The 16876-nt window shown below is 41.3% G+C and overlaps 1 protein-coding gene across 14 annotated transcripts in view; it reads right to left on the bottom strand.

Annotated features, from left to right (window-relative positions):
• dlgap1a (discs, large (Drosophila) homolog-associated protein 1a) overlaps window positions 1–16876 on the bottom strand; it is an 890995-nt gene that overhangs the window by 513149 nt on the left and 360970 nt on the right. For 3 of the 14 annotated variants that reach the window (XM_063062219.1, XM_063062200.1, XM_063062238.1), the window contains one exon: window positions 6578–6702. The exons of the other annotated variants lie outside the window; for them this stretch is intronic. The gene's annotated coding sequence lies outside the window, so the exon portion shown is untranslated. The remainder of the gene's footprint in view (window positions 1–6577; window positions 6703–16876) is intronic. 14 annotated transcript variants of the gene reach the window in all.

Raw genomic sequence — 16876 nt, 5'->3', positions numbered from 1 at the left:
TATGTGCTCTTTGGCTGCTAATGATTAGGAGGTGGAGTGGGACATGAATTAACTCTCTCTCTATCCTGTGCCAACATTGTTCCCTTCCCAAGTAATACATACTGTAAAAAATGCTGGAGGAACTCAATAGGTCAGGCAGCATACATGGAAAGGAATAAAGAGTTGATGCTTCAGGCTGAGACCCTTCATCTGGACCTGATGAAGGATGTTGACCTGAAACTTTGACTGTTTATTCCTTTCTTTAGACACTGCCTGAACTGCTGAGTTCCTCCAGCATTTTGTGTGTGTTGTTCTGGATTTCCAGCTGCTGCAGCATCCCTGGTCCATTTATTGTTCCCTTTCCTCTGCATAACTAGAAGGTGAAACTGTGGGTGGTAAGGCTGGTAGCCTCTTTCCTTCTGCTTATCTTCTCTGTTGTTACTTCTCAGGTATTGCCTCATTTCTTCCTTACTCCAGATCTTCCTGTTACTCTTCCTCTGGATCAGCTGTGGTAATTGGATTGCAGGACTGTGTCACACAAAGCACACAATGGTGAAGCCTCTGCACCTGCTTGGTGTATATTGCAATGGCAATTTCCACTAGTATCCTGGTACATGCATGCCATCAGTTCTATCTGCATGAAATTTTGCTATCTGTATTACCATTAAGGCACTTAATGAATGAATATCTCAGCAGCTGAAGGCTTAGGAAACCCGTGCTATTTGTTGTAGCATGCACTGTGAAGTGCTTTGTATAGCCAGTAGTAATTTCAGAGGCTGCCCATTCAAGTTTTCCAATGTTGGTTGTGTCCCTTTAACTAATGACTAAAACACCAAGCTAACATGATGTACAGTTGTTCTGTTTAGACTATTCCACAGTGGTCATAATTGGAGCTGCAAACTTCAATGTTTGTTGCCGTGGGAAGTAATAGGCTCTCTGTAAATAAAATCTCATACATATTAGAAACAAAGTAGACAACAAGGCCCTTTGGAGCTGTTCTGCCAGTCAATAAGATAGTGTTATCCTAATGTAGGTGTAGACACTCCCACAAGAAGAAGCATTATTTCCTTATCCAATCTCTTGAGATCTTTCAGGATCTTATATGCTTCAGTTAATTCACTTCTCCTTCACCTAAGTTCCAGTGGATACAAAGCTAGCCAGTTCAACTTTTTCTCATGAGACAACCCACCCATTCCATTTATTCTTCTGATGCATTTACTCTTTTCTTTAATAAGGAGACTATTCCTCTACACAATTCTCCAGATGCGTTATCACAAGTGTCCTACATCTCTGAAGCGCAAACCATCCTATGATTCTATTCAGTCCCCCTAGCAACAAACTACAACATTCTTCTCAATTTACCAATTACTTGCTGTAACTATACATTAGAATTTTGCTAGTCATGCACTACAACATTCAAACAACCCAGTATCTCAGAGCTCTGCAATCATTTACCATTAAGGTAATATGTTTTTGTTCTATCTTACCTGCCAAAATAAATAATTTTACTTTCTCCTCCCCCCAGCCCCCCACATTTGGTATATTGCTGATGTCAGCAAAAGCGCAGGCATTTTAACATGGACCGTGTATAGTCAAATTTTACAGTCAGCACAATTTCATCTGGAAGTATTTAGGAAATATTTGTTATTGTATTTTATATCTGAAAAGTGATACAAATTTCACACAATTTGTATCTGAAACGTGGGTGCTACATGGTTCAATCTTTAGGCATCAGTGTTTACTGTCTGTGCTCTAACTCGTTTATTCCACTACACTGCATTGATTTCATCAATTGGGACAGCTATGACCCATTTTTGTTGTAATTAACTGATGCAATGCTGTTTCTTTTAACTGACATCTTTTAACATAAAGTGTATCAATGCAGTGAGAACTTGATGCATAGAAAAGGACTAACCAATAGTTTTCCATTCAGAGTGAAGGATAAGAGAGCAATCAGAAGTTAAACTGCAAATATCCTAACCTCCTGTATTCTCCCTTTTCCTTTTGCAATCATGCTCATGGTCATAAGGGGTAATGATGCAAGTTGCAGGTGAAATGAAGGAATGGGTAGAATTACTGATGCCAAATGTCTAAATGAATGTTACATTTCAATCAGCGAAGGGCAAGTGAGCAGATTAATATTGGGGTAAGAACAAAATCAGGAATAAAGAATTTTATAACTTCAAAGTGAAAAAATGGGTCTTCAAGTAAGTTAGGTAAAAATTTCTCACCAGTCAGCTGTGGAGAACGGGTCATGCAATCACTGGGGTACATGGCTTTATCTACCTTCTTGCTACCCTGTTTTATGAAAGGTACCTGCACTTTCATCTGCAGCTATTGAGATTACACGAGGAAGAAATCTTCATGTCATGATGTCCCTTTGCCAGCTATCTGCTGTGCTGTAATACTTCTCAGTATGGATGTGACATCTTTCTGCTGTAGATTGATGGAAGTCATATCATAGCCCTCTTGTTTCCCAGAGTTTGTGCAATATACTTGTAATGTGCTTACTGTATTCTGCTGGCTCCCATCTGAGACCCAAAATAGTGCAGCATGATTCCCTTAACTTACGGTGAGCTCTTGCTTATGTCCGCAGTACACTTGGCTTCCACTGAATTTGGTCTTAAACAAAAATTCTTCAGAAATCCAATGGCTTTTTAAGTCATTCAAATTTCAAAGTATATTTGTTTTCAAAGTACGTATATGTTACCCCAGCGGTCCCCAACCTTTTTTGCGCTGCGGACCAGTTTAATATTGACAATATTCTTGCGGACTGGCCGACCCGAGGGGGTGGGGTAGGGTTGCCAATAGACAAGAGTAGCAGTCAAAAAAATACGATACGTTTACCCCGAGAAAGACTACAATGACCATGAAGCCTTGTGCGGGCACCAGTGTGCATGCGTGTCCTGCACATGCCTGTGCCTGCCGATATTATTCTCTGCAAATCGTTTTGGTGATTCTGTTCGGGGAGGGGCGGTGGGGGGTGTTAATCACAACCGGAATATTGGTAATAAAGGGCTAATACACTCAAATTCGTTTCTAAAAGGGTTTATCTAACGAATTTAATATTAAACACACAGCGCATATTTTCCTCGCATGAATGTAGTGATAAGTCAATCATCAGGGGAGGACAGGGAACTTTAAGTAAGTGTTGAGAGAACTTCCAGTAGAAGTGGTAGAGGCAGGTTCGATATCATTTAAAGAAAAATTGGATAGGTATATGGACAGGAAAGGAATGGAGGGTTATGGGCTGAGTGCAGGTCAGTGGGACTAGGTGAGAGTAGCGTTCGGCACAGACTAGAAGGGCCGAGATCGCCTATTTCCGTGCTGTAATTGTTACATGGTTATATAAGTCACTTATCAGTCAATAGCATCATAACATTTTAAGTAATAGAAACATAGAAACATAGAAAATAGGTGCAGGAGTAGGCCATTCGGCCCTTCGAGCCTGCACCGCCATTTATTATGATCATGGCTGATCATCCAACTCAGAACCCCGCCCCAGCCTTCCCTCCATACCCCCTGACCCCTGTAGCCACAAGGGCCATATCTAACTCCCTCTTAAACATAGCCAATGAACTGGCCTCAACAGTTTGCTGTGGCAGAGAATTCCACAGATTCACCACTCTCTGTGTGAAGAAGTTTTTCCTAATCTCGGTCCTAAAAGGCTTCCCCTCTATCCTCAAACTGTGACCCCTTGTTCTGGACTTCCCCAACATCGGGAACAATCTTCCTGCATCTAGCCTGTCCAATCCCTTTAGGATCTTATACGTTTCAATCAGATCCCCCCTCAATCTTCTAAATTCCAATGAGTACAAACCCAGTTCATCCAGTCCTTCTTCATATGAAAGTCCTGCTATCCCAGGAATCAATCTAGTGAACCTTCTTTGTACTCCCTCTATGGCAAAGATGTCTTTCCTCAGATTAGGGGACCAAAACTGCACACAATACTCCAGGTGTGGTCTCACCAAGGCCTTGTACAACTGCAGTAGTACCTCCCTGCTCCTGTACTCGAATCCTCTCGCTATAAATGCCAGCATACCATTCGCCTTTTTCACCGCCTGCTGTACCTGCATGCCCACTTTCAATGACTGGTGTATAATGACACCCAGGTCTCGTTGCACCTCCCCTTTTCCTAATCGGCCACCATTCAGATAATAATCTGTTTTCCTATTTTTGCCACCAAAATGGATAACTTCACATTTATCCACATTAAATTGCATCTGCCATGAGTTTGCCCACTCACCCAACATACCCAAGTCACCCTGCATCCTCTTAGCATCCTCCTCACTGCTAACACTGCCGCCAAGCTTCGTGTCATCCGCAAACTTGGAGATGCTGCATTTAATTCCCTCATCCAAGTCATTAATATATATTGTAAACAACTGGGGTCCCAGCACTGAGCCTTGCGGTACCCCACTAGTCACCGCCTGCCATTCTGAAAAGGTCCCGTTTATTCCCACTCTTTGCTTCCTGTCTGCTAACCAATTCTCCACCCACACCAATACCTTACCCCAATACCGTGTGCTTTAAGTTTGCACACTAATCTCCTATGTGGGACCTTGTCAAAAGCCTTTTGAAAATCCAAATATACCACATCCACTGGTTCTCCCCTATCCACTCTACTAGTTACATCCTCAAAAAATTCTATGAGATTCGTCAGACATGATTTTCTTTTCACAAATCCATGCTGACTTTGTCCGATCATTTCTCCGCTTTCCAAATGTGCTGTTATCACATCCTTGATAACTGACTCCAGCAGTTTCCCCACCACCGACGTTAGGCTAACCGGTCTATATTCCCCGGTTTCTCTCTCCCTCCTTTTTTAAAAACTGGGGTTACATTAGCCACCCTCCAATCCTCAGGAACTAGTCCAGAATCTAACGAGTTTTGAAAAATTATCACTAATGCGTCCACTATTTCTTGGGCTACTTCCTTAAGCACTCTAGGATGCAAACCATCTGGCCTTGGGGATTTATCTGCCTTCAATCCCTTCAATTTACCTAACACCACTTCCCTACTAACATGTATTTCGCTCAGTTCCTCCATCTCACTGGACCCTCTGTCCCTTACTATTTCTGGAAGATTATTTATGTCCTCCTTAGTGAAGACAGAACCAAAGTAATTATTCAATTGGTCTGCCATGTCCTTGCTCCCCATAATCAATTCACCTGTTTCTGTCTGCAGGGGACCTACATTTGTCTTTACCAGTCTTTTCTTTTTGGATATTAAACACATGGCACATATTTTCCCTGTATGAACATCTCAAATCATTGCAACACACCAATATCGCTGAATCAGTGGGAGCCCTGGGCTTGTTTTCCTGCAACAAGACGGTCCTATCGAGGGGTGATGGGAGACAGCGATACTCGAAGGGAGTTCCTTATGTCCAGTCTATTCCACAATTTAGTTTTCGTTGCATTCATTGCAGAGATATGTTGGAAATGGAAGCAACGTTTTCAGTGCTTTTGTGGCTATCTCAGGATATTTAGCCTTGACTTTGATCCAGAATGCCGGCAGAGATGTTATGTCAAACATACTTTTCAGCCCGCCGTCATTTGCAAGCTCGAGGAGTTGATCTTCTTCCCGCGCTGACATGGATGACGCGCAGGTAATGACCTCGCGTGTGTTCAAACTCAACAGTGGAGGTGACAGGGAATGAGGAAAGGTGCAGCTGACTCATATCGCCAAATCATATCGTTTCCTCGCGGCCCGGTAGCAAAAGCTCCGCAGCCCGGTGGTTGGGGACCGCTGTGTTACCCTATACTACCTCAGAAATTCTTTTTCTCTTGCAGGCACTTACAAGAAAAAGAAAGTATATTAGAATGTCAGAATCAGAATCAGAATCAGGTTTATTATCACTGGCATGTGATGCGAAATTTGTTAACATATCAGCAGCAGTTCAATGCAATACGTAATACAGAAAATAATAATAATAAATGGAATAAAAATAATAATAAATAAATAAATAAATCAACTACAGTATACATATATTGAATAGATTTTTAAAAATGTGCAAAAAACATAAATAGTTTATAGTAGAAAAGTGAGGTAGTGCCCAAGGGTTCAATGTCCAATTAGGAATCAGATGGCAGAGGGGAAGAAGCTGTTCCTGAATCGGAGTGTGTGCCTTTCGGCTTCTGTTCCTCCTACCTGATGGTAACAAAGAGAAAAGGGCATGCCCTGGTGCTGGAGGTCCTTAGGAATGGACATTGCCTTGCTGAGACACCACTGTCTGAAGATGTCCTGGGTACTTTGTAGGCTAGTACCCAAGATGGAGCTGACTAGATTTACAACCCTCTGCAGCTTCTTTCATTCCTATGCAGTAGGCCCCCCCACCAATACCAGACAGTGATGCAGCCTTTCAGAATGCTCTTCACAGTATATCTATAGAAGTTTTTGAGTGTATTTGTTGACATGCCAAATCTCTTCAAAATCCTGATGAAGTATAGCCACTGTCTTGCCTTCTTCATAACTACATTGATATGTTGGGACCTGGTTAGATCCTCAGAGACCTTGACACCCAGGAACTTGAACCTGCTCACTCTCTCCACTTCTGATCCCTCTATGAGGATTGGTATGTGTTCCTTCATCTTACCTTTCCTGAAGTCCACAATCAGCTCTTTCTTCCTACTGATGTTGAGTGCCAGGTTGTTGCTGCGACACCACTCCACTAGTTGGCATATCTCACTCCTGTACGCCCTCTCGTCACCACCTGAGATTCTACCAACAATGGTTGTATCATCAGCGAATTTATAGATGATATTTGAGCTATGCCTAGCCACACAGTCATGTGCATATAGAGAGAAGAGCAGTAATGGAAAAACTATACATAAACAGATAATGACTGAAAATAACTAATGTCCAGAAGAAAGTAAACTATGCTTTAAAATTAATGCTGAGAACATGAGTTATAAAGCATCCTAGGAAATGAGTCTGTGGGTCACAGAATCAATTCAGCGTAGCAGTGAATGAAATTATCCACACCGGTTCAGGAGCTTAATGGTGTTAGTGCACTAACTGTTCCTGAACTTGGTGGAGTAGGACCTGAGAGTACTGTACCTTCAAGCCAATGAAAACAGTGAGAAGAGAGACTAGCTTGGATAGTGGAGGTCTTTGAAGATGGTTCTTGCTTACCTGTGGCAGTGCTTCTTGTAAATGTACTCAATGTGGGGAAGGCTTTGCCTGTGATGGACTGGGTTATATCCATTACTTTCTGTAGCCTTTTCCACTCCAGGGCTTTGGTGCTTCTTTACCAGGCTGTGATACAACCAATTAGGATACTCACTATTGTGCATCTCTAGAAGTTTGTCAAACTTTTTGGTGTCATGCCAAATCTACATAAGCTTCAAGAAGACTAGAGGTGCTGCTGTGCCTTCTTTGTGATGACTCTTATGATGTACTGTTCGCAGGACAGATTCTTTGTTATGTTAACATCAAAGAATTTGAAGCTATCAACCCTCTCCATCTCTATTCCCCTAATGAGGACGGGCACATCGACCTCCCACTTCGTCCTCTTGAAGTTGATAATCAGCTATTGGATTTACTGATATTGAGTGAGAGGTTGTTGTTGTGGCACCACTAAACCAAGTTTTCAACCTCCATCCTATATGCTGATTTGTCACCATCCTTGATTTGGTCAACAGCAATGGTGTTGTTAGCTTCACAATCAGAAGTATATGGTGAGTAGAGGAGGGAGTGAATCACAGACACCTGCGGTGCACTTGTGCTGATGTGAGTGTTGCAAACCCAAACTAACCGGGGTCTGCAAGTGAGGAAATTGAGGATCCGGTTGCACAGGGAGGTACTGAGCCCCAGGTCTTGGAGTTTAGTGATACTACTGAATGCTGAGCTGTATTTAATGAAGTGCCCAGGCATTCTAGAGCTGAATGACAAACCAATGAAATGGAGTCTGCTGTTGACCTGTTGGGACGGTAGGGAAATTATTCAGTAAAACAAAATAAAATGTTTTTGGTGAGCTTTATTAATTGTGGTGAAGAAAGGTAAAGCAATATTGCAATTAAATTCAAGGCTGGTTAATCACAGAGTGTGAGAGCAGCTGAAGCTGACAGTTTTTAAGAAATGTCAATGGGAGCACTTCAATCATTGAGGCATAGAGGGTTGTGGCCTAAATGCTGGATGATGGAACTAGTTCAGTAGTTTGCCACTGGTCAATATGGACACTGGGTCCAAATTTTCACTCTCTGAGAGTACATCCATTTTTCTTAAGTCACTACTTTCAATGTTGTTATGTCTTCTTGTTGGTCATTGTAAACTTCGATACTTTAACTCTTGTATTGGTAATTAAACATCCAGAGAAATGGAGATGTGGCTATTGTTTTTTTCATTTCCTCAAACTTCCTACTACTACTATACTTGCTCCAATCTATGCACCGCTTTCAAAGGAAAACATAATGAATGTGATAAAAAGCATCACTACAATTACCAGATTTTACTACATCTAAGAAATGTTCCTTACCTTGATCACTGGTGAAAGTGAAAGTTTAACTCTTGATTGTTTAAATCTTTTCCAGCATTATATGCATTAAGCATGAACAATCTTTGCTCACTGAACTCCACTTCTGAAATTTAATATCATTCGTCCATTAGTTAATAGTGCAAATGGTCCGGGAGTGTATTTGCTGCACCTCCATACTTAAGCAGCTACCCACCTGCTTCATTTGGGCTTCAATTATACCAGTGCCGAGGAAGAATGGCATAACCTGCCTCAGTGACTATTGACCGGTAGCACTTACACCCACAGTGCTGAAGTGTTTTGAGAGGTTGGTGATGAACCATATCAATTCTGAACTTAAAGAAGGGTAACTTTGAAGGTATGAGACATGAATTAGCTAAGATAGACTGGCAAATGATACTTAAAGGATTGACGGTGGATATGCAATGGCAAGCATTTAAAGATTGCATGGATGAACTACAACAATTGGTCATCCCAGTTTGGCAAAAGAATAAACCAGGGAAGGTAGTGCACCTGTGGCTGACAAGAGAAATTAGGGATAGTATTAATTCCAAAGAAGAAACATACAAATTAGCCAGAAAAAGCGGCACACCTGAGGACTGGGAGAAATTCAGAGTCCAGCAGAGGAGGACAAAGGGCTTAATTAGGAAAGGGAAAAAATATTATGAGAGAAAGCTGGCAGGGAACATAAAAACTGACTGTAAAAGCTTTTATAGATATATAAAAAGAAAAAGATTGGTTAAGACAAATGTACGTCCCTTACAGTCAGAAACAGGTGAATTGATCATGGGGAACAAGGACATGGCAGACCAATTGAATAACTATTTTGGTTCTGTCTTCCCTAAGGAGGACATAAATAATCTTCCGGAATAGTAGGGGACCAAGGGTCTAGTGAGATGGAGAAACTGAGGGAAATACATGTTAGTAGGGAAGTGGTGTTTGGTAAATTGAAGGGATTAAAGCAGATAAATCCCCAGGGCCAGATGGTCTGCATCACAGAGTGCTTAAGGAAGTAGCCCAAGAAATAATGGATGCATTAGTGATAATTTTTCAAAACTCGTTAGATTCTGGATTAGTTCCTGAGGATTGGAGGGTGGCTAATGTAACCCAGCTTTTTAAAAAAGGAGGGAGAGAGAAACCAGGGAATTATAGACCGGTTAGCCTGACATCGGTGGTGGGGAAAATGCTAGGGTCAGTTACCAAAGATGTGATAACAGCACATTTGGAAAGCGGTGAAATCATCTGACAAAGTCAGCATGGATTTGTGAAAGGAAAATCATGTCTGCCGAATCTCGTAGAATTTTTTGAGGATGTAATTAGTTGAGTGGATAGGGGAGAACCAGTGGATGTGATATATTTGGATTTTCAAAAGGCTTTTGACAAGGTCCCACACAGGAGATTAATGTGCAAACTTAAGGCACACGGTATTGGGGGTATGGTATTAATGTGGATAGAGAATTGATTGGCAGACAGGAAGCAAAGAGTGGGAATAAATGGGACCTTTTCAGAGTGGCAGGCAGTGACTAGTGGGGTACCGCTTGGCTCAGTGCTGGGATCCCAGTTGTTTACAATATATATTAATGACTTAGACGAGGGAATTAAATGCAGCATCTCCAAGTTTGCGGATGACACGAAGCTGGGCAGCAGTGTTAGCTGTGAGGAGGATGCTAAGAGGATGCAGGGTGACTTGGATAGGTTAGGTGAGTGGGCAAATTCATGGCAGATGCAATTTAATGTGGATAAATGTGAGGTTATCCACTTTGGTGGCAAGAATAGGAAAACAGATTATTATCTGAATGGTGGCCGATTAGGAAATGGGGATGTGCAATGAGATCTGGGTGTCATTGTACACCAGTCATTAAAAGTGGGCATGCAGGTACAGCAGGCGGTGAAAAAGGCGAATGGTATACTGGCATTCATAGCAAGAGGATTTGAGTACAGGAGCAGGGAGGTACTACTGCAGTTGTACAAGGCCTTAGTGAGACCACACCTGGAGTATTGTGTGCAGTTTTGGTCCTCTAACCTGAGGAAAGACATTCTTGCCATAGAGGGAGTACAAAGAAGGTTCACCAGATTGATTCCTGGGATGGCAGGACTTTTACATGATGAAAGACTGGATTGACTAGGCTTGTACTCGCTGGAATTTAGAAGATTGAGGGGGGATCTTATTGAAATGTATAAAATTCTAAAGGGATTGGACAGGCTAAATGCAGAAAGATTGTTCCTGATGTTGGGGAAGTCCAGAATGAGGGGTCACAGTTTTAGGATAAAGGGGAAGCCTTTTAGGACCGAGATGAGGAAAAACCTCTTCACACAGAGAGTGGTGAATCTGTGGAATTCTCTGCCACAGGAAACAGATGAGGCCAGTTCATTGGGTATATTTAAGAGGGAGTTAAGTATGGCCCTAGTGGCTAAAGGGATCGGGGGTATGGAGAGAAGGCAGGTATAGGGTTGTGAGTTGGATGATCAGCCATGATCATAATGAATGGCAGTGCAGGCTCGAAGGGCCGAATGGCCTACTCCGGCACCTATTTTCTATGTTTCTATGTTTCTAATTCCTGCCTGAGAAATTACTTGTATATGCTTCAATTTGTCTACCTGAACAACAGGTCTACAACAGATGTCATCTCATTGGCTCTTCTCTCAACCCTGGAACACCTGGACAGAAAAGATGCATATATCAGGATGCTCTTTATCAACTATAGCTCAGCATTCAATACCATCACCCCCTCAATACTAATCAATAAGTTTTGAGACCTCCTTGTGCAATTGGGTCCTTGATTTCATCACTTGCAGACCCCAGTCCCTTCAGATTGGCAACAACAGCTTCTCCTCAATCTACATCAGCACAGGTGCACTATAAATCTGTGTGCTTTGTCCCCTGCTCTACTCACCTTACAACTTATGATATTGTGGCTAAGCACAGCTTCAATGCCATATACAACTTTGTTGACAACGTCATTGTCATAGGTAGAATCAACATATAGGAGGGAGACAGAAAATATCGCTGAGTGGTGCCACAACGTCAACTTCTTACCGAAGGTTAATAAGACCTAGGAACTGATTATTGACGGGAACACGAGGAAATCTGCAGATGCTGGAAATTCAAGCAACACACACAAAAAATGCTGGTGAACACAGCAGGTCAGGCAGCATCTATAGGAAGAGGTACAGTCAACGTTTTGGGCCGAGACCAGGGTCTCGGCCTGAAACATCAACTGTACCTCTTCCTATAGATGCTGCCTGACCTGCTGCATTCACCAGCACTTTTTGTGAGTGTTAAATGATTATTGATTTCAGGTGGAGGAAACCAGAGGTCCATGAGCCAGTCCCTATTGGAGAATCAGAGGTGGAGAGGGTCAAGAACTTTAAATTCCCCGGTATTATTTTTTCAGAACAACTTGTCCTGGACCTAGCTCATCAGTGCAATTACGAAGAAAGCATGGCAGTGCCTCTACTTCCTTAGGAGTTTCTGAAGACTCAGCAGGACATCTAAAATGTTGAGAAGCTTCTATAGATGTGTAGTGGAGAGTATATTGTCTGGCGTATCACAGCCTGGTATGTAAACACCAATGCCCTTGAACAGAAGATCCATCAGGAAGAAGGTATAGGAACCGCAGGTCTCACACCACCAGGTTCAAGAATAGTTATTATCCCTCAACCATCAGGCTCTTGAACCAAAGGGGATAACTTCACTCAACTTCACTTGCCCCATCATTGAAATGTTCCCACAACCAATGGACTCGCTTTCATGGACTCTTCATCTCATGTTCTTGATATTTATTGCTTATTCATTTATTATTATTATTTATTTTTGTATTTGCACAGTTTGTTGCCTTTTGCACACTGGTTGACTGCCCAAGTTGCTGTGGTCTTTTGTTGATTCTATTACAGTTGTTATTCTAGTATGGATTTATTCAGTATGCCCACAAGAAAATCTTAGGGTTGTATATGGTGACATATGTGTATTTTGATAAGAAATTTTGAACTTTGAAGTGTTGTGTGCTTGACCTTGCTAGCCCTTCACAGCCTTGAGTCAATCTACAAGGTTCCACTGAAGCTGCTGAAATCAGATGCAATCTCTATATTTGAACGATACTTAGATGAACACTTCAATAGTCAATCCATTAAAGACATAAAAACCTATTGCGGGCAGGTGAGATTATTATAGATGGACAAAAGGTTGGCATACGTTTGTCAGGCAAAAGATTTAGATTCGGTGCTGTACAATACCGGAACTTTATGTTTCTCTAAAATTTCCGAGGATCTCACGTGGTCTGTACGTACCGGCTGTGTGGTGAAAAAGGTACAACAGAGCTTCTTTTCACCTCAGACGGTTGAAGAAGTTTGCTATGGCCCGTGAAATTCTAAGAAATTTCTATAGGGGCACGATTGAGAGCATCTTGACTGGCTGCATCACTGCCTGGTATGGGAACTGTACTTCCCTCAATCGCAGAATTCTGCAGAGAGTGGTGTGGACAACCCAGTGCACCTGTAGATGTGAACATCCCACTATTCAGGACATTTACAAAGACAGGTGTGTAGAAAGGACCTGAAGGATCATTGGAGACCCGAGTCACTCCAACCACAAACTGTTCCAGCTGCTACCATCTGGGAAATGGTACCGCAGCATAAAAGCCAGGACCAACAGGCTCTGGGACAGCTTCTTTCACCAGGCCATCAGACTGCTTAATTCATGCTGAGGCAACTGTAATTCTATGTATTGACCATCCTGTTCATTATAAATTACTATAATTAGACATTTAGATGGAGACATAATGTAAAGATTTTTACTCCTCATGTATATGAAGGACGTAAGTAATAAAATAATTGAATTCAATTGCCTCTGAAATCCTCCTAATGGAAGGTGAAACTGGAACAGAGCTTTACCTTATGAAAAAAATGTTAAGCACCTTGTAGTGGTGTTCATGTATTTCTGCCATGCTGAATATGCAAATGGAACTGGGCTTCCACTTCATGGATTAGTCCAGCAATGAAGCACAGTGACATATCTGAATTGAAACAAACAAGCTGCTGGAGGAAATCAATGTATGTGTAAGGAAAACAATCGTTGACATTATGGGTTGAAACCCTGCATCAGAAGCTGATCAGGTTTTGACCTGAATCATTGATAATTCCTTTCCTCCACAGATGCTGCTCAACCCACTGCATTCCTCCAGCAGTTTGTTAATCCAGGTTCCAGCATCTGCACTCTCCTGTGTCTCCAACATATGTTAAATCCTGATCTTCGCTGACCCTGAAACTACCAGACAAGAAACATATGCAGGACTTTTATTTAGATGCCTGAGTGTTGGCAGTCCTGTTTGGAAGAACTGGCCCCAGTTGGCCCAATGTATACACACAACAAGGCAGATATCCGACCCTGAATCTTCTAGTAATCACACTTGTATTTTTAATCAGTACTTTGTGTTTTTAAACCCCATACACAGTTTTCCAGAGCAACATAATGCTGTTGGTGATTTTTGTTCTTGAGCCAGCAGCACCATCTGTATCCCAGGTAATCATTTCGAATTCTAATATCTTTCTGCATGGGGTCTCTCTGAGATCTTTAATCACAATCTCCAGGAAATGGTCTTTTAGTTTCCTTCCTCTACTCATTATTTTCGTATTTGTCTGGAATGACTACCACTTGCAATTTTTTGCTCAAGTACCCCTTGTCTGTGCCATTGGCTTATTTCATGCCCATTGGTTTGACACTACATCTGAACAATGAAATCTTTGCTGGTATACCAAACGCTCCTCCCACATTGAAGTATCAGCCAAGATTATGTACATAAATTCAGCCAGACAAGCTTTGTGCTTGTGTTCATGGAAGGCATTTCAAAAGAAGCAGTAGAAAGGAAAGCAAGCTAAATTAGGAAGCAATTAGGATTGTAGAGTTTAGTTTTAAAAGCATATTTTTAAGAATCAGTCAGGTTCTATCAAAAGGAGAAACGCCATAATTATAAGGCTCTGGTAAAGGATGAGACATAGACACAAGATGAGATATCTTGAACTAAACTGGTACCATTATAAAAATAGTTCTGAAGTAGCATGCTTAGGCCATCAAAAGAATAAAAGAGGAAATTGTAGCAGTGTACCCATTGTATCAATTTCCATAATACAAGGACAGGAATAGGAACAGTGGTTAAGCAAGAGACAAGGAAGATTTTGTAGGGGTGAAATTGTCAGAATCACACAAAAAAAATTCTGACCTACTGTGCAGAAAATTTTTGAAATATTCACAAAAAATGAATAAAGTCAGCAAATTTGAACATGCTTTATTTTGAAATATAGTGATATAGCACAAAAATTCTACCATCTGAGTATGTTCAATGAAAATTTCATTTTCAGAAGTACTTAAGTTATACTCCTTGTTTTCTGGGTTTCTCATACTTTTTTACTTATTTAGATGTACTGTACAGCACAGTAGGTTCCTTAAAGTTGTTACAACTGGAGAGTGGTAATGGGGACAAGCTCCCACAACCTATTAAATGCTCCCAATGGCATGCACCTCAAATAGCCTCTGACAACCAAGACTAGCTCCAGACCTTCACGTGTGGATAGCTACTAAGCCCAGCAGAACCGTTTCTACTGACCGGAGAAGAGGCAACGGCAGGTTACTGGTACCTTAAATCCAGTTTCTTTGGGCAGATGGGGCTCGACAGCCGTGGTAGGCAGCTCATGCAGGAGAAGGATCTCAAACCTCTGCTGCCTTGCGACTATACCCACTCATGGGGAAGGCTTCAGGAGTAAACTCTGATGAAAAAATCTGAAGCTGGAGTCCCTCAGGCAGTCCTACATTGAGTTCAATGTTGACTGGCAACTCCTGCAACACTGCTGATACCAAACTGATCTGGTTTCTGTCGTATCTTTGGGTTCATCAGATGCGTAGAGGCAGGGAGCTTGCTACACGGGCAATAGCTTGACTCCATATTGTACTGACCAGGCTTGTGTATCTAGGCAACTAGGAAGAAATATCATGGTCATCTCTGACCAACGGAGGCCTCAGATTCACAGCAGAGTAACAGGCCCTTCTGGCTCGAAAGTCTGTCCAATTAACCTATACTAAACTGTATGTCTTTGGAATGTGAGGGAAATCCAGAGCACCTGGAGGAAACTCACACAGTCACATGGAGAACATTCAAACTCTTTACAGACATTGGTGGAATTGAATCCAGGTCACAGGCTTTGAAATAGCATTACACTAATCACTACATTATGTGAAACCCCTTCTGCGCTACAAGGTTGATAGGTTTCTCCTGGTCCAATGAAATAATGTTATTTCAGTCATGTCAGTAATCACTTTGGTCCTGCCATTAAATTAGAGACTGTGGTGCTAGAGCTGCGTGTGAGGTGGGGTGATCTTTTTTTTTACTAGTTCCGCCAAATTTAAAAGTAGTATTTGATAAATATCTGTTACCTTCATTTTGCCTTCATTTTGTGGCAAAATTAGTCAAATTAAGAGGTCCTCTGGCTGTCAAGTGGTAGGCTTTTGATAACAGGCCATAATCTTTGAGCAGAAAGTGAGATGAAAGCATTCAAAGTCTCAGTGTGATGAGGATAAAAAAAAATGTTTGAGATCTCAGGGGGTGGGGGGGAGGAATGCGGTATCAGTGTTTTGTAGAGTATGTCAGAAAGATTGCAATACTCTTTCATTGTGAATAAAGGTTCTCAGCTCCTCTTCTCTGTTTCCTAAGGCACAGAAAGTTTTCATTGAAATTGTTGAGTAATTCTGAGCTATGAATCGATCTCCTCAGAGTAGATTTGTTGCACTTTTGTCACTCTCGTTGCCAGTAAGGAACGGTAGGCCGAGATGTTTTACCCAATTCCTCTGTATTTAGGATGTAGCTGGTTAAATTTCGAACATAGATTTTGGTAATACTTTGATGCTGACTTCAGTTCAGGAAGATTATCACTGAATAGTTGAATTGAAATATTCGAAGTTAATTTGAAATAGACAGGAAAATATGAAAGGAATGTGAAAGGAATTCTAGTCCACTTTGAAACTGATCAGAACTTAATTTTTTAAATGTCCAATCCATGTAGTATTTTCATTCATGATCAGAGAATACAGCTGCATCTGATGAGTAGTCTCACTTGATTTCATTGTAAATAATTATTGTGATAATTGTTGAAAACACAGAACTGATCACTTGAAAATAAAAAAACACAGTATTTACATTTCTATCATGATTTTTTAGAACTTATGGTGATCAGATAATTTTTACAACTACTTTAGTGCCTTTTTAATGTATGCTCAGTGTAAGTGGAGGAAATAATCCAGGAAGATATCACAAGCAATATTAAGATCAGTACCTAATAACTTATTTTTGATATTGATTGAAAAATGGATACCAATAAGATTTAAGAATAAGCTAATAATGCTTAAATAATGAGAAGTGTCCTATATTTGAAGTC

The sequence above is a fragment of the Mobula hypostoma genome, chromosome 1 (assembly GCF_963921235.1).
Source record: "Mobula hypostoma chromosome 1, sMobHyp1.1, whole genome shotgun sequence".
Classification (NCBI taxonomy): domain Eukaryota; kingdom Metazoa; phylum Chordata; class Chondrichthyes; order Myliobatiformes; family Myliobatidae; genus Mobula; species Mobula hypostoma.
The sequence above is the reverse complement of the archived record's forward strand: the minus strand, read 5'-3'. Positions and strand labels throughout refer to the sequence as shown.